At 41.6% G+C, this 18574-nt stretch overlaps 1 protein-coding gene across 2 annotated transcripts in view; it reads left to right on the top strand.

Annotated features, from left to right (window-relative positions):
• Window positions 1–18574, top strand: part of Nfkb1 (nuclear factor kappa B subunit 1) — a 115232-nt gene that overhangs the window by 719 nt on the left and 95939 nt on the right. The gene's annotated exons all lie outside the window — the stretch shown is intronic.

Raw genomic sequence — 18574 nt, 5'->3', positions numbered from 1 at the left:
CACACACACACACACACACACACACACACACACACACACACACAGATAGTGCATTCAGCTGCCAAATCTTAATATTGATTTTTAAAATATAAGGAGGGCCTCACACCGATTCTTTAGGCCTGGCATTTGAAAGAGAAATTACCTACTAATAACATCTCTTAGACACTTGATTGCAGGAAACTCAAGAATAATGACACAGTGTACCGTGCATGACCTCTTGAAAAAAAACAAAAAAAAAAAAAAAAAAAAAAGATACAAACAAAGCCTCTCCTCCATGTAAGCTTTCTTAGAACTTCTGAGATAGACACCGATCTTGGCTGTGTTTATTAGTCTATTCTGAAACTTAAGTGGAACTAATGAGACAAGATTTCATCATCTAGATTTAAACGGTGTTTATGGAGTTTTTAAGGTAAAGGTTGACATTGCCACTAACCATATTTAACTAAAATGTTTTTGCTGTAGGGCTCATAACTGAGAAATGCTTGCGTTGTTTATTAACATTTGATAGCTGTGGCATCAAATAATGGGGTATAGCCTGATGGCTGTTGGTAAAGACAAAAGCTGGAGATCAAGACAGACTTCAGTAGGATTCTAGTGGAATCCTTAGCTGAGTATTCTTGGGTAGGCATAAAATGCATGAGTATTTGTAAGACATTAAAAAGGGAAACTCGATTAAAGTAAGCCCCTACCTGCAGTGTGTCTTTCCCTGATTTTAATATTGTGCTTTCTAGAGATGGAGCCACTTGGTGTCTGATGAACTAAAAATTATGTAAATTATTTACAGCAAAGTGCTTTGTTTTGCACATGAACTTGAGAAGACGGGAATTAAAAGGTTTACTTCCTATTACAGTTAACGTTTGTCAGCCAATTGGATGAGTAACAGAACACATCTACCGACGGGAACGCGAAATCTGCAGCTCTTGTCCATGCTGACACCTCTGGGAGTCTCTTGCTAGCTAGCAAATGTCTCCTTGGCTTACCAGCCTCAACAAACTTCAACACAAAAGGCGGCTGCTACGTAGACTTAATGCTGCCACTAAGATACTATACTTGCTGGGAAATGCTAACCACTTCAAAACCAAAAGACTTTTAAAGAAAGTTGTTTAATCCTGTTAAAGGCTGGTGGCGATGTGACAATCTGTGATCTTTGTTCAGAAATTCAGTTGTGTCTCGTGGGCTACACATGGCAGTTACTTGAGCTGAGCAGGTAGTCAATGTCCCTGTGTTTCAAAGGCAGTTCGTAAATACTGGAGTATACATACAAAAATAGTCCTTCCCCTTTGTCAGCGCTGCTTTGATCTTTGTGTTTCCTTTTTTACTTGTGCCTCTAAAACTAGATCAGCCGGGCTGACTGAGTCGCAGTGGGGTGAAGCCCGGCTGGTTGGAAGGGGGCAGCGTTTTAGATTTAGTGGTCACATTCCCTGTGCTTTGGTCCCCTCAGAGGAATCGAAGCTAGGTGGAGAAGCGAGTGTTTCTGCAGGCTGTTTTCACTGCTGCTTTCAGACTTCCAGATAACTGATGAAGTAAGCCACTGTCTTGACGTTCAGGGATTGCTCATTGTGGTAGATGGATCTAGATAAAAACTTGGCAGCCATGTGGATTGTGGATTATCATTCAATCAGCAAGCCCAGGGTTTCACCTAATTTCTTTATAAGGTATTCCCCTGCTCAGAAAAGGTGAGGGTTCTGGCTTCTAGGGGGAAGTGACCACTTACAACCTTCAGTCAATTTGAGCTTGGGCAAAGAAGGAAAAGTAACTGCCATTTTAAGACAATAAGCTAAAATAATTGTTCCTGTATTGCCACGTGGATTCATTGTTTAGCCGGACTGGGCTAAACCTGGGGCCTTAGGAGTTTTCTGCTATGAAACTATACCTCCATATACCTCAAGCTACTGACAGGGTTTTTGGATAATGTTCTCAAGACGCCATCTTTCCCCCACCCCTCCAGAATTTCCTGATAGATGTTCTGTTCTGTGCCCAGAGATGCCATGTTAGGAAGTGTACCAGGAGTGCACTAACGGAACCAAAGGAGTAAACCCCTGCCTTGTGTTCTTCTGCTGTGACCAATTGGACAGGAGTTCTGTGCAGGAGACGGGATGTATGGGAATCAGTGCAGAGGTTCTCAGGAGTTTGTCTTCTGGGAGGAAGTTGTTTTGTTTGGATAGCTTACCAGCTTTCTGCTTACAACATGGATGGCTTATAGAAGGTAGTGAGCCGAGCCTGGAGAAGGCGGAATAGAAGTGTGCTAGGGGCTGGCATGCCTTGCCCCTGCATCTCGGTCTGATTAAAGCTGGTCGATGCCTTGGGCACCCGATTCTGCTTCTGGGAACTGAGATTTGCGCCTTTGCCCCCTCGTCAGTACTGAACCTGGTTGTTGTGTTAGAGGCAAGCGGGTAGAAGAGTGAGAGCGGATGTATCCCAGTGAATGCGTTCTGTGGAAGCTAGGGAGATTTGAGGCCCCGGGGAGGAATGTTTGCAAGATGGGCATAGTCTTACAAGAGTCGAACCTGGGAGAGGTTTGCAAACCACAGGGTTGGTAGAGTTAATAGTTCTTATCTTGGTGCTGTTGCCTTAATGAGTATACATTGTCTTGTCGGAAAGGAAGAAGGGAAGGGAGGGAGAGAGCCAGCGAGAAGACAAGGAGGGAAGGGGGAGGGGAGAGGAGGGAGAGAGAGAAGGAAAGAAGGGAGGAAAGAAGGACGGGAGAGTGAAAAAGGAGGGGTGGAGAGAAGGAGGGAGGAGGGAAGGCATTCTTTTCCTGATGATGAGATGGCTTTACCCCTCTTGCTTCTGTACTTCTTAGAGGATGTTCCTGGATGCTAGTTAATATTTTCAGATGAGATTGGAAGACTAACAAATAGTTTAAAAATGAGATAAGACTGCTGTACTTCAACCCACAGAGTTCAAAGCCTAGTGTAAGACAGGATTTGGTAAAACCTGTGACATCTAAGAGAAGAAAACATAGATAAAGCTTTTGTTGGAGTATTAATCCTAAGTACTATATATCAAAATTTTAAATCTATTATTATAAAGCCCTTATATACATGGTGTAGTAACTAACAGATTTAATTGTGAGTAATGTACGTTTGATAGGCTTTGATTTGTTGTTTATTTGTAAAGTGGGAATAATGATATTTATGTTCTAATTATCTAGTTCAGGTTGCCTTCTAACTTTTTGCCTTTTACCATTAGGCCCAAACCACTCAACCAGTTTTTATTCTGATCCCTTCTTCTAACAGTTTTAAATATTTATGATCCTTCTTCAACTATGAAAAAGATCCTGAACTTTCAAGAAGTATATAAATATTCTACAAGGCATATTTAAAAGAGCCTAACGTTATTTTAAAAAGAATAAAAGGTTATTTAAAAGAGTCTAGTCCTATAGTTCTAGCTAAAAGCAAATAACAAACATCTAATCTATGCTGAAAAGAATCTCTAACCCTATGTTGAGTTCTTTGGTATTTATATGATACCTAATAACGGTATGAGTTTCACAGACAGCCTTTTACTAATGGCCAGTGGTTCTCAGCCAGTGGGGTGCAACCCTTTTTGTGGGTTAGAACAACCATTTCAAAGGGGGTCGACATCAGACATATCCGATATTTACATTACAATTCATAATAGTAGCAAAATTATAGTTATGAAGTAGCAATGGAAATAATTTTATGGTTGGGGGTCACAACAACATGAGCAACTGTATTAAAGGGTCTGAGCAGTGGGGAGGTTGAGGACCACTGCTGTGGGCAATAAAAAGGACCCTGTTTTCTGGCTGGTAGTACTAGACGTGACTTTAATCCCTGCACGTGGGAGGCAGAGGCAGGCGGATCTCTTGAGTTCCAGGACAGATAGGGAGAAACCCTGTCTGGAAAAACCACATACACGAGCGCATGCACACACAGACACAAAAGTACCCTGTTTTATCTTTCTTTCTGGTAAGAAAGAAGAAGCCCCAAACCCAGCTTTTGCTTCCTAGACGCTGTATTTTATGTGAAATACTTTCATGTTTTTTTAAGGTGAATAAACTCTTAAACTACTGCTCTCTGAAAAAGGAAGCCTTTCATTCTAGAGGGAAATTTATGAAATGGAAAAGTATCTTTTTAATTTTAAAGTTTTCGAGAGACTAGCCAAGCGAGGTAATAATGTAACCAAAACGCAGACACAAATAAAGTGTGTGTGTGTGTGTGTCCGTGTCTCTGTATGTATGTTTAAAACTTTTTTTTTTTGTAAAGTTAGAACTTCTCTAAATTCCATTGAAACCATAATTTCGTTGCTAACCTCTTCTAGAAAAGGAACCATTGCTAACACCTACCCAAAAGGTCTGAAATAAAATACGGCCTCTAGAAGTAAATGCTTCTCATTCATGAGCCTGTTCCAGGGAACTAGATGGAAACCCCTGGGAACCGCCTTGCTCACCCGGTTTACTGTGTTTCCACTTTCACCTTGTGATGACCTTGTGGCCCCTGGGCTCCCACAAGCACATTCGGTACACCCCACTGTGGTAGCACTTTCAGACAACAGAGCTTGAAACCGTGCATCTGACCGCTTGCTTTTGACAGACTCAATGTAGTCCACGAAACCCACCACCCAGGCTAGGAAGAGACAGGATGCCATCTCCATCCTGATGTCACGTGTCCTGGGAGGCCCGAGGACAGCTTTCTTTGCTGTCCTCGATTACCGTTCTGAGCCTCACTTCTCTTCATTACACTCATAAGCATACATAGGTGTAACATACATAGGTGCATGGTTATGAGACAAAGATACTGTGTGTGTGCATATATATCTAATCCTTTTCTTTGTTACTGACAAACTCAGAGAGTTAAGAGTGTGCCTATGCACCCGGGACATGGAAAGCGGTCTTGGCTGAAAAGGACAGTGAAAGTGACCGGCAGTGGCGTTTGTCAGTTCAGATCCTAGGCAACGCAAGCATACTGCCTGTGTCCTCCCCAGGAGACAGCTACTGCAAGCAATATGTTTAGCTGGGCTCCCTGGCATGAAGAACTAACTCATCCTGCAACTTCTGGCTGTATCTAGAATAAACAAAGCTGTGACTCCATCCTCGCCGCTGTATGGTCAGATGTGTGTGGGCAGCCGTGCATTTCATAGTAGACTGGACAGATGTTTGTTTTCTTCCATGTTAACCTCTCGATAGATAAGGCTCGGTAGAGTTTCTGTGATCTGCTATTTATAAAGCTGGCCTGAAGGAGCGAAAGGTCCACATCAAGTTGAGAATTCCTTCTGAGAAAGAGCTTGACATTTAAGGGACTAGAATGTTTGAATGAATTTTACTCATTCAGATAAACAAAAACTTCCCAAAGGTTTATTTTATGATGTACCCTGTGATTTGATCTAGCCCTGTTATACTATCAGTGTGAGAGTCCACCCTGTACTGTTATCCCCTGCCAGTTCTCCCTATGGTCTATGTATTGGCTCTCTCTCTCTAAATCCACAGCTCATATGAATAGAAAAATAATTTGCTTAATTATCTTAGAAAACATGCCTTCAAAGACAAGAATTTTAGGAATGAGGTAGTGACTATTCCGCATATGTTAGCATAAATCTCTACCTCATGTCTTAATGACTCTTCAAGACGTTTCCTAGCTAGTGGTTCTTTAACATGGGTTTCTTTGTACGGTCAACCATTTATTGGTGTTTGGCGTGTCTCTGTTGTTGTTGAGTACGGGCATGGTACAGAAGACTACAGCATCTAGTATAAAGCTCTGCATATGGTGCACGTAAAAAAATTACATGTTTCTTTAGTTTGTGGAGGTCAGGGACAATTTGCAGAAGTCAGTTTGGTGCTTTCCCCACATGGATCTTGAGGACTGAACTCAGGTCGTAAGGCTTGGTGGCAGTGCTTTTGCCTGCGGAGCCCTCTCACCAGCGCCATATGCTGTACTTTTATTTTTCCAAGACAGGGTTTCTCTCTGTAACCACTGTACTGTTATGACTTAGAAATTTAAAAGGAAGACAGTGTTGAAGAAATATGGGTGGCCATTCACATGGGGAAAATTTAGGTAGTAAGAAAGAAACACACAGGTGAAGCTGAGAATGAAAGTTAAGTTAAACCTAATTTTGCCCTTGGATATTTATAAAATTACTTAGGAGAATGTATAATACCACTAGTTTGTAGAAAATCAAAACTGAAAACAAATATAAAATCTAGGAAGTAGAAAATATATTTTTAAATGCATTCAAACTATTTCTAAACTGAGTAGGAGTCCTGAGAAGGACTTTCTGCATGAAATGGGACTAAAATGAACCTAAAATATCGACAGTTGAATACTCTATTTATTTAGTTGATTCATTTCTAATGCTCTGAATCCATGAAGCGTGGTAACTAGTATGCCTGTGTAGGTATCATTAGACCTCAGAGCCTTGAAAGATTTGTCCAAAACAATGACAGTGAAAGCATAAATAAAGGTGTAGGGAGAGTTCTCTAATGTTTAAGATCGAATGTTAAAACTTGAGTGTGAAAAGAGTCTTGAAGGTGCATAAGAATTCCAGAGAAATGGATAAGTTCTGAGCTTCATGGTTGAAAAGGGAAGAGGTCATGAGAGCAGTTGTCTGTGAATAGGCATTTGTAGGCATCTCGTGCCTCCTCCTGTTTAGAAATGGAGATGAGCTTGCCTATGGGCCAGGTGTTCACCTATCATGCACAGGATTAGTTCACACACCACATACCCCCCCCCAAAGTCATTTCCCCTATTATAAGTAAACGTTGGTGCGCTTGGGAAATTAAAATCAAAAGCATGGTGTCTGACAGTCATTAAATATCTTCCATTGTTCTCATGACAAGTATAGTACTCATTTGGTAGAATATAATTTCTTTCCATGTATTTACTCAGTTGCAAACTGAAAACATTTAACTCAATTTTAACAAGCACACAGAACCATTAAAAGAGTTCCTGGTTATTTAAGAGTATAGCATGGTTGGTCATTTACCCTACAATTATGGTTCTTTCTTCCGAGGAGTGGGGGAAACACCCTGCTTCTCTTAGAAAGTCTACTGTGATAGCCAAATAGGAGTTAGTCCAAGTTGCTGTTGAGGTAGTTTAGTCCTGTGTTGCAATACATGGGTGATGTTTTAGGTAATGTCTCTGTACTTACTACATATCTGCTAGACAGAAGGGGAATAGCCATTTTTTACAAGTCGTAGAAAGTAGGGTTTGATTGCTGAGACGCCTGGACATCTCTACAGAGATTCCCCCATCAATATGCCAATTTCAGTCTCTCACCACCCCACTCACACTGTTACCTTCACACATAAGGGGATGCTGTTGCTAGCTCCCTATGCCATTCCACAGACTCCCCACTCTGGCTGTCTAACGGCCCTTCCTTCCTAACCCTCACTTTCTCCTTCAGTTGCTCCAGAGTCTCTTGGCTGCTGCCCATCCCTTCCAGGATGGATCTCTGGCTTTCTTTTCTCCCCTTTCTCCCAATGCCGTCTCTTGATTTGGCCCCTTTAGCCCTGGCATTATAACGTGCTCCCTGTTCTTTCCTGTTCTGAAGTGAGTCACACTTGTCTTATCTCACCATGCCTCACCTCCCTAAATCCTCACCTCCTAATTCTCAAGTCATCTATACCCACTTTCAGTCATCCGCCCCCTGCTTCCTCTCTTTAATACATTTGCATGAGGGGATTCTCTTCTGTGCCCACCCAGTTGACTGCCCAACCTTGAGGCATGGCTCAGCGTCACCTTCCCCCATCATTTCTCTGTTATGTTGGCCTCCCCATAAGGAATTATATTGACCATCCTGTGTTCTCTTGACTTCTTCCATATTTTTTAATGAAGCATCATCAGGCAGAGATTATTTTATTTAGTTTCTATTAGCATAGTGCTCTTTATGTCTGCAAAGTAACCAAACAAAATGATTAGGAGGTTGCGTTCCTCATTAAGCCGTGTAGTTCTGGTAAGCCAACTAATTTCTTAGTCCTGTTCTGTTTCTTGTTAAAAGGGAGAGCAAGTTAGAGATAGACTGTGTGGATATCTACCTCTAGCATAATTGGGCTTTGTTTGTGACGTTGCCTTGGTTAGAAGACTCAGATTTTTTTGCCATCTTGATGGGTCAATAGAAAGAAAAGGCGTGGGTGTGCATGAAGCCAGTTCTTGGTTTTCAGTGATTATACACAGAACAGTTGGTCTTATGGTTGGATAGTGGGTTACTTTTTTGGTCCTGACATGAGATGTTTTGGGGATTTTATCTTGCAGTTATTAGCTAGTTTCTTACATTTAATTTACCCAAAGAAAACTATGGCAAATTGGAGGCAGACATTGATTATAAAATTCAGTATTTGAATTCTAAGTCGATTCCAATGTGGAAAAGGGAGAGGACACAGTGGTGGTGGTGAAAGCTGAGCCTTCATCTGTCATAGAAGGAGGCAGTTCTAAAACTGATTAGTTGCTGGCAAAAATATAAGCACATAACTCTGAATATGAGTAGAAGATAAATAAGGGAGTCTTTGGAATTAGTAGGACTAGAGACGGAGGAGAGGGAGCCAGCGTTTTCTTATCTTAGCAATCATTTTAACATTATTTTTCTTCCTCCCTCTCAGCTTTCATATGGTAGAATTGACAGATTATGAAGCATATGTTTATGGTGTACAAGGTAATCCTGTTCAGACTTCAGGAAATGATTAAATACAACTAACATATGTAGAATTTTAGTTATACAGTAGCAATTCATTTGAGAAGCCATCAAATCCTTCTTGTGCCCCAGGTAATTAGAAATACAATACTGACCGAAAAGAGAAGTACAGATCTAAGTGGGGTTTAGATTATGATCCTTTTTTGATATTAACCTTTCTAAAGCCTAAAGAACCAAATAGCTAAGAAAGTTCATGGATAATGAAGGGGCATCATTCATGATTTGTCTTAGAATGAGTATGCTTAGCCCTGTTGGAAGTCAAAAAGTAGAGTATTGCTGGCCTCTCAAGACCCCTATTGCCCTGTAAGGACCTCTGCCCAAACTCTCCCTAAAGGGCTCCATTAAGAGCTCTTGGGCTGTGTAAATATAGATTGTCGCTCACATTCATCCTCATCTGACAACCAAGAATCAAGGCATGGCAGCACGCGTCAGAAATCCTAGCATTCTGGAGGAGGCAGCAACAGGTTTGTTACTTCAAGGCCAGCCTAGGCTACATGATAAAGCCATGTAAAACACAATAAAAACTATAACTAAACCAAACCAACCCCAATATCCCCACAAAACACTAAGTTGATACTCCTGAGTGGCTTTTGGCCTTAATGTCAGTAAGTTTATTTCAGATATTCCTCACTAAACACAATGTTGTTTGGTTTGTTTTTAAACTTAAGATGTGAGGAAAACCACAAGACAGATCACATACTCATATTAACTCATCATTTGTAGGTTAAAGGAAAATTTTGTTTATTGAAATAGGGTTATCGAGGCCACTGACAAGGGCACATGGGAGAAGGAACCTCTTCACTTCTGGCATCAGCACAGGTGACCTCTTCCTCTTTGGCCATGCACTGCACATTGGCATCTGTGCAGTAAGCAGTACCCAGTACTGATGGTTCTAAATTAGACCCAAGGACCAAAAGAGCTGGGTGTGAAGCCCGACTTTGGTGCTTGCACATCGTTGTGCTTTGCTGGGTATGCCTGGGAAGTCTTCACCTGGGTTGTTTCCCGAGAATACCATTTCTCACCTGATCCTGGCTGTACCTGCATTGGCAGAACCAAAGTTGCTGGTTCACACACTAAATCCTTTTCTTTTAAAACATAGGGCTTGGGATGTAACTCATTGGTAGAACACTTGCCAGGTGTGCTCAAGGCTGGTAATTCAACCACTGATACCATACAATGAGGCCAAAAAGAAAAAAAAATCAGAAAAGACATATTTCCTGGGGTTTGGGGGATTTATAAAATAAATATTCAGAGTATGTCAACTCATACAACTGGCTCAGTTTCTAATTAATAATTATGACATCATCGTCTCCTTCATTCTGGAGATGTGATCATTCTATTAGGGCACTGAGCGGCAGGCCAGACATCACAATTAAATCCTGTTCTGCGTGTTTTTAGGGAGTAAGAACTCTGTACATCTAGGAATGAGAAGCAGAGCTCCAGAGCACAGTCCAGTAGACAGATGAGCAAGAGCCTTGATTTGGTATTTATGAGGAAAACCAGGCATGGCTGACTTTAATTATAACATGTAAGTTTTTATCTGATTTACTATAATCCTTAGAGAACACCCATAGCTCTACAAACTTATCCTCTCTGATACTACTAAAAATAGATTTTACTTAGAATGGAATATGTATAAATGACACTTAATTACAATATGATTTAAAGGTGTCCCAAACATCTTTTTGATCTCATGGATGTTAGTCAGTTATGATTAAAAGACAACCACAGCGAAGATTTGTTTCTTATGGACCATGTTGGCATACACTCTAATCGGTGTCCCTCAGTGACAGGGACTGTGACACAGCTGGACTTAGATGCTTCTTTTATGTTTATTTGTTTACATTTATTTTAGGCACTCCCCTTTACCATGATGGCTTAACTAATTGCATATATTTGAGAATTTTGGTGCTGTCTTTCTGTTACTAGTATTTTACTGAATATCATGTTTAGGTTATGTAAGTATTCACTGGATTTCTGTCCCTATAATGCAATTCCTGGTTTGTTGATGGTTTGGGAGGTTCCAGTCTACTACCAGGTGGCCTGCTACTGTAAACGTCCACGTGGCAGTGTGTCGTGGCCAGAGCACTTGGCAGTAACTCAAGATCTACTCCTTGGGTCCCACAACATCCTTCAAGGTCATGTCCCAGTAGACCACCTCTTCCCAGTAGCACCAGCCTGTTGACCACGTCTTTAAAACATGACCTGTCTGGGGACTCCTGTCCAGATAGCAGCACATACTCTGCATACCTCCCCTGACATTTGTTGCCATGTGATTGATGGCCTGGTGTTTTTGAGATGTGTTGAGATGGGATTTATGGCCTCTGTCTTTGGGAATGTTCTGTTTGCAGCCCTACCAAAGTGCAAATGGCCAGTGTGGCATTAAGGGTAGTGGGCCTTTAAGGGTTGATGAGGTCATAGCACACATGCCCCTCCCCCTGCCATAGAGAGATTGATCAAGGGGCTTGAGGAAAGAGTGCATCCCCTCTTGCTCTTCCACCTTCCACCATGTGAGAATTCAGTGTTTGTTTACTCTGCAGGATACATTTCTCACTTAGATACTTAAGTCTTGGTCTTCCTGGCTCAGAGACGGGGAGATCAATTTCTGTTTTTGAAATTACCCAGTCTCAGATGTTGTGTTATAATAGCACACGTACATTAAGGTGGATTTTCATGGCTGTCACTTTGTCTGTCTGTATGCAGTATTGAAGGGGAGTGTTGAAAACTTCCACCTTTGTGGATCTCTGCTTTTTCCTTTAGCTCTTTTGCCTTTTGCTTCACGTATTTTAGCAAACTATTAACAAGTGCACACACATTTAGGTTGTTATTTTTAGCTAGGCCTCGTTGGCCCTTCCTACATAGTTCCAGCACTCAAGATCTAGAGGTAGAGAAGTCACTGAGTTTGAGGCCAGCCAGAGCTACACATGGAGACCCTGTCAACAAGACAGAATTGTTACTGCTCCTTGATGAAATGACCCCTTTATTCATATATATATCTCCATTCTTGTCCTTGGCAGTATTTCATCCCCTCAAGTCTTCTTTATTGGTAAGGATGATGTAGGCTGCTTTCCTGTGTTATTTATGATATAGTTGCTTTCCAGTGTTTAATATCTGCATGTTATTAGCACAGAATCTCAGGCTTATGCTTTTAAACACTTTGTGTCTCCCATATTAAAGTGTAATTCTTAAGAGAAAAAAACATTTTCTTGGGTCTTGCTTTTTTCTGCACTGTTTGACATCTCTGCATTTGCATTTAATATGGTTATCCTTACGCTGAGTTTAAATCTCTAAGCCTGGTGTTTATTATCTCATATGTGTCCTCTCTTGTTTATCCATATTTCATCTTCCATTGCCATCCTCTACATGAGGCAAGTGTGGGATTTCGAGCGTTCCATTGCATCTCCTTTCTGATAGTTACACAATGGCTCTCTGCATTAGGACATGCATCCCGAGTCGCCAGTGAATGCAGCAGCACTCTGGAGCCAGTGCGGAGCTTTGGCTGGTTCTCTCCTCCGTGCTGGTGTTGTTGTTAGGCCTTTTACCTCCAAGAGCACTCTAGACTTCAGAATATATGATGCTGTTTTGTTTTGACTATACTGTATTAAAATGCAGTGATGTATTCTAAAAACCAAGAAACAAAAAGCAAAAGTTCTATGTACCTACAGTTTTACCATTGTTAGTGTTTTCATTGCTTCTTGTGAGTTCAAGTCTATTTCTCTTTCTTTCTTTCTTTCTTTCTTTCTTTCTTTCTTTCTTTCTTTTTGTTTGTTTTTGTTTGTTTGTTTGTTTTTTTTTGTTTTTTCGAGACAGGGTTTCTCTGTAGATTTGGAGCCTGTCCTGGAACTACTTTTGTAGACCAGACTGGCCTCGAACTCACAGAGATCCGCCTGCCTCTGCCTCCCAAGTGCTGGGATTTAAAGACGTGTGCCACCACCACCCAGCTAAGTCTATTTCATTTCTTCTCAACAGGAAGATCAATTTTCAGCATGTTTTTGTCAGTTCTAGTTATGGATTTCATCTGCTCTTCTTTATTGGAAAGTTTCAGTCCATCTTTATTGTCAAAGAACATAAGCAATTATAAATTACAGTACATTCTGGGCCAGTGATTTCCTGTAGCACCTGAGTTGTCTTTGCTTTGTCTCTCAGCTTCTGTTGTGATGGTAACTCAGCCGCCTGCCCATTGCTCCTGTCTTCCACTCTCCCATGTATGTGTATGTAAACATAGAGATGTCATGTCCTTGCCCCTGGGTTTGGGGGGAACTTTTTATTTAGGGCTAGTTCCTAACTGTTTGTGTTTTTGTTTCTTTGTTTTTTGAGACAGAATCTCACTATATAACCAAAACTTTGTACTTTTCTACTAACATAGGGATTTAATTTCTTGGATATATGGGTTGAGTTATATAAACCAACTTTTGACTTTTTTTTTAACCTTGGTTCTACAAATATTTTCTCTTTCCTTTTTTCCAGCTCTTTAAATTACAAATACATAAACTGCCTGGTACTGTCCCCTAAATCAGAGGTGATGTCCACTTCCTTTCCACCTTTCCTCTGTGTTTTAGTTCTTGAGTAGTTTTTACTGATGTTTGTTTTAGTTTACTGATCCTTTCTTCTATAATGCCCAACATACTGGGAAATCCATCTGGTGAAATTTCCTTTCAGTTCTAGGATTGATCTCTTTGTTAAAAAGCCTTTGTAGGCTGGGCAGTGGTGGCACACACTTTTAATCCCAGCACTCAGGAGGCAGAGGCAGGCGGATCTCTGTGAGTTTGAGGCCAGCCTGATCGACAAGAGCTAGTTCCAGGACAGGCTCCAAAGCTACAGAGAAACCGGTCTTGAAAAAAACAAAAACCAACCAAACAAAACAGCCTTTGTCGTCTGCTGCTGACAGTGTCTGTCTGTCTTTCCCTGTATGTTATTGAACATGCTTTTGATGTTGGCTGTTTTACAGCCGCTGACTATCAGTTTCATCACTGTGTCGTTTTTCTTTCTTCTGGGTGCCTGCTTCTTTGCAGGTTCAGTATTTTTGTTGTTCATTACAGATACCATCATGTGCAGGATTTGCGTGTTTCTCTTTTACACAGGCTTCACTTCTGTCAAACTAGGAATCTCTGGCCTTCTTAAGATGGATTTAGAATCACCCTTATTTTAAGGTGTGCTCCTGACTCTTACAGCATGGTTTGTCCATAGACTGCTGTAACCACATGTTCGGCGTATTTACTCTTGTCTCCTTACCCAGATGCTTGCACCCAGTGTCTCTCTGCTCCATGTGTCCTGTAATCCTACAAGAGCCTTGACAGCCCAGCGTCTTTCCACTGAGCTTTTGGGTCTTTGTTACTATTTCACCAGAGAGTGGAGGTGATCTGGCTGCAGATGTCTGAGGCTTCTGCGTGTATATCTGACACCCTGACCAAAACGAATGCTGTTCTTCATTTGGCTCTGCTTCCTGTGGCCTAAATCTATTAGGAAGTGCCCTCATTCAGAACGTGAACTCAGAGCTCACTGCAGCTGCACAGCCTGTATTTCTTGTTCAGTCTTAGGCTTTTGTTGTGTTTTATATTTACACATGAATGTGGCACAAGGCAAGATCAAATAGCAATCAATCTACAATGACTGAAATTGTATTTGTGGCAATTTTTAAAGAATTTTTTTAGTTGATGTGCTATTAGCTGTTTCAGAATTTGTTATTGGAGGGCATTTATGTATTCTTCGTGTTGGCTAGCATATCTCTGTGACTGTAATGGTCTTATCTTCCCAGAAGATCCTGCACTTGGTAACTGATCACTCCCCTCCCCAGTGTGAAGGGAATTATGTTTACAGGTGAGGGGTCCTTTCTACGTGATTTCAGTATAATTTATGTAGTCAACCAGTTTTGAAATACAAAAATCAAAACTCTCGTTGCTGTCAAAAGGAGACTATAAATATATAGGTGAAATTAAGTTGCTGTAGAACAGTGGACTTGAGTACAGAATCGCCAGGACATGTGTTGTAGACCTTATATGGACTATAGAGATAGATAGCATTGCAAGAGAAAACACAGGTTTTATGGTAGAGATTGATTTTGAGTACTAGTTTGCAGAGTATATAATATTTAAACAGGCTGGTATCTCGGGATGTGAATAGATATACATGGTGGAAATAGCAAGTCATTATTATATTTGTTTATATTTTGTGTGCACACATGTTTGTGCACACGCAGTAAGCATTTACATATGTAGCAGTCAAAGAACAACTCTCGACGTTGGTTACTTCCTTCCAGCATGTGCGTTTCACGGGTTAAACTCAGGTCCTTAGCTGCAGAGCCTTTGTACTGGCCCAGCAAGACATCTTTAAATGACTAATTTCACTATAGGAAAGCGTTTGGGTTGGGACATGGTGATAATTATGATACTTATGTGTACAATATAATATTAGCATAAGCTGAGCACTTGGTCTTTGGACTTCAGTGTGTAAATCACCTGGCAATGATCTAAAGACACTTAGGCAGAAAGAAACTCTGCCGTGGAGGAAGCAATAGGAAAGCTGTTTCTGTCAGAGTGAGGTAACAAGGTCTGCCCTAAGGTGTGGCAGTGGAAAGAGAGAGGAAGTGCATGTACAAGAAACAGCATGAAGGAAGCAATGAGCAACAACAAAATTGTTAGCTGGGTTTGCTTGAGATTGATGTATTTGCAAAGATTTGAAAGCCAGAAAGTGGTCTGTTGTCAGGTGATAAACTGACTGAAGATGTGAGGGCTGATGGGATTTAATGTCAGTCAGTTCATTTTATAATGGCATCCTTGCTTCAAGCTGATGGTGGCTCGTTGGTGCCTACCCCTTGACAGTTTTAACAGTTCTCGTCGTGCGCTTTTCGTTGTTGTTCTTCCGTTGGGAATTCAGTAGCCAGCCGAGTAAACGCCAGTGCAAAGTACAGCACTGTGACTAAGAATGTAATTAAAGTTACAGTACTGAATTGCCGAGATAATTAACCCATGCCCCACATGCCCTCTATTCCCATGGTACTTACCAGGCGGCATTGTTTAGGTGATTGTCTTTCTAGTTACTAACCATTTGAATTGGTTAGCATTTGCTGCCAGAGAAATCACAAACAAATAGGAACGCAGTCATACCTTATTTCTTATAAGCCTGTGATTATGTGTGGTGATTTGTCAGGCTGCTCTGTGAAGTTGTTCAGTTGTTCTGCTGCTGTGAGCCCAGCCTAGGAAGTCTTGGCTAGCCCCCCTTTTCCAGCTCCACATGGGCTTTCATCCTCCATTGGGCTGGACCAGGCCTTCCCCTTCCGGGAAAGAAAAACTGGTCATTGCGCTGCCTGTTGAAACCCATGTTCATGACCTGCTTCTGAACCCCCTGCCCCTGACTGTTCAGTGCCTGGCATAGGCCTGATAAGATTCAAGGAGCGGAGATATCGATTTTATATTCCCCGTGTTATGAGAATTGTGAACAGTTGTGGCCTTGTTTTCAGTCTACCACAGCTATAAACTCTTGAGTGCAGACGATGCCTCTCTTGTGCAGTTTTGTTTCTTTGGAAACTGACATGGTCAGATAATTGCTTTCTGATGAGTTAATGAAGGGTGGAAAATATCCAGGCAACATTTCAAACACGGTCTACCTGTGACACAGAGCATGGCATACACGGGTACCGTGGGTCTGCTCCTGACAGCACTATAGGTGAAGTTCAAACACATTTTAATTTTAGTTTAGCAACTGTGGTTTCTGAGATAATCGTTCTATTTCCTATCCTTTGAAACTTAGCATAGGGTTTTTTGAAAGTCTCACTTGTCTTAGTATTGTTTTTACCTTCACATTTGGATTGCCTTGGGAGGAGCTCATTTGAAATTCATGCACTGTCAGGATCCTATTCTGGTCCTCACACTACACTCTGTGAAAGCATTAGGTGAATCCACCAGGTAATAAATGTTGGGACAGAAAGCACACCCAGGAGATTAAAGAGTGAAAGAAGGTGTGTTATCTGCAGTGAGGAAGAAAAACATTCTGAGACTCCTAACATGTGTCTCCCCGATGGAGACAAAGAAATTTGACTGGGCAACGTGTGTGCGAAGGCTGCGGAGAGTCCTCAGTGAATGCAGAAGGGAGCCTTTTCCTGCTCCAGTCCTCGTGACAGCTTGCTACTTCATGTGCTGGCATGCTCACAATTGGCAGACAGGCAGAATGCCTCTACTGTGGAGAATTTAGCATTATAATAAGATTATAGTAAGCAAAGATCACTCTAGGTCACCTAGAAGAGGGACTTGGCAAATGTGGCTGATTTAAACCAACTCCTTGCCATCTTCTCTGGAGGATCTTAGCTGGAAACAAGCAAAAACTACTGGTAAGAGCAGGAACTTCAGTGGTCATCATGGCACATCTTACCCTTACTGATGTGGGATTCCCCTCTATATGCTGTGAATATCATTGGTTAATAAAAGAACTGCTTTGGGCCATAGCAGAGCTATAGGGGAACAGAGATAGTGGGGGAGGGGGAACTAAACTGAATGCTGAGAGAAAGGAGGCAGAATCAGAGAGAAGCCATGGAGCCGCTGCTTGAGACAGATGTGCTGACACTTTGCTGGCAGGCCACGACCTTGTGGTGATGCACAGATTAATGCAGATGGGTTAAATTAATATGTAAGAGTTAGCCAATAAGAAGCTAGAGCTAATGGGCCAAGCAGTGATTTAAATAATATGGTTTCTGTATGATTCTTTTGGGTCTGAGCTACCAAGCTGCCTGGAACCAACAAGCAGCCACCTTCAACACCCCACTTCACCCCGGCCACTAGCACAGGTGCTTAACCCTTTAAGATCCTCCTTAACATGTTAGGAGTGCCTACTGCTCTTGCAGAGGACCCAGGATCAGTTTCTAACAACCACATGGTGTTACCTGCTTCTTGCCCCCGCCAGCACCCTCACACTTGTGGTGCAAATACATGCTTGCAGACAAAACACTCAAGCCACATTAAATAAAAATAAATAAAACCTTAAGGAAAAGAAGATCTCATATAGCAGCTAACATTATGAGTACACTAGTTCCAGTCAGAACATTTGAGAGGCTGGGAGCAAAGGTGACTGAAGAGAATAATACTCATGTCAAGAGGAAAATCCCATTGCCCATTACACGGGTGCAAGGGCCATAGACTGTGCAGTCCGATAAGCTGGCTATAGTCTGTCAGCCTGAGCAAATGACTCAGTCCCTCTAGACCTCAGTTCTTCACATGGACTGTGTTTTCTGGGTTCCATATAATAAGTGGCATATGTGGTGCTACCTACAGTTCCTGCTTCTGGGAAGCAGCCTGCCAAGCTTGGCTCTTTCTCCATATGAGCCAAAGCACTTGTCCTGATGCCGTAACCCTCACTGTGGTTTCTTCTCCTCAACATAACTGGCACCTGGGATTAGTACATTCTTTGTTGGGGCAATATGGTGCCTTCCGGGATGTTCAGATTACCTCTAGAAGCTGATAAGACCAGCTGTACAGTTCTGTCAGTCTAGAACACTCTAGAGAATAACTTCCAAACATTTTATAGGACAGTGGCATGCAACCACTTCAGACTCTCTTATGATTGAATGCCCATAAATATGGATGGGAAATTAAATGTTCTATCTGCCTTAGTCACTGTTCTTTTGCTGGGAAGAGACACCATGACCAAGGCAGTTCTTAGAAAAGAAAACATTTAACTGGGGGCTGGCTTAACAGTTGCAGAGGTTTCATCCATTGTCATCATAACAGAGAACATGGGGGAAGGCAGGCAGGCAGTAACTGAGAGTTCTACATCATGATCCATAAGCAGAGTAAGACAGAGACTTTGGGCTTGGAATGAACTTTTTGAAAATTCAAAACTCACCCCATGGACATTTTTTAAATAAGTACCATATACCAAAATTAAACCAAGACCAGGTGAATAATCTAAATAGACCTGTTAGTCGCGAAGAATTAGAAAC

Source organism: Microtus ochrogaster, chromosome 21 (assembly GCF_000317375.1).
Source record: "Microtus ochrogaster isolate Prairie Vole_2 chromosome 21, MicOch1.0, whole genome shotgun sequence".
NCBI lineage: Eukaryota > Metazoa > Chordata > Mammalia > Rodentia > Cricetidae > Microtus > Microtus ochrogaster.
This window is presented reverse-complemented; position numbering and strand designations above follow the sequence as displayed.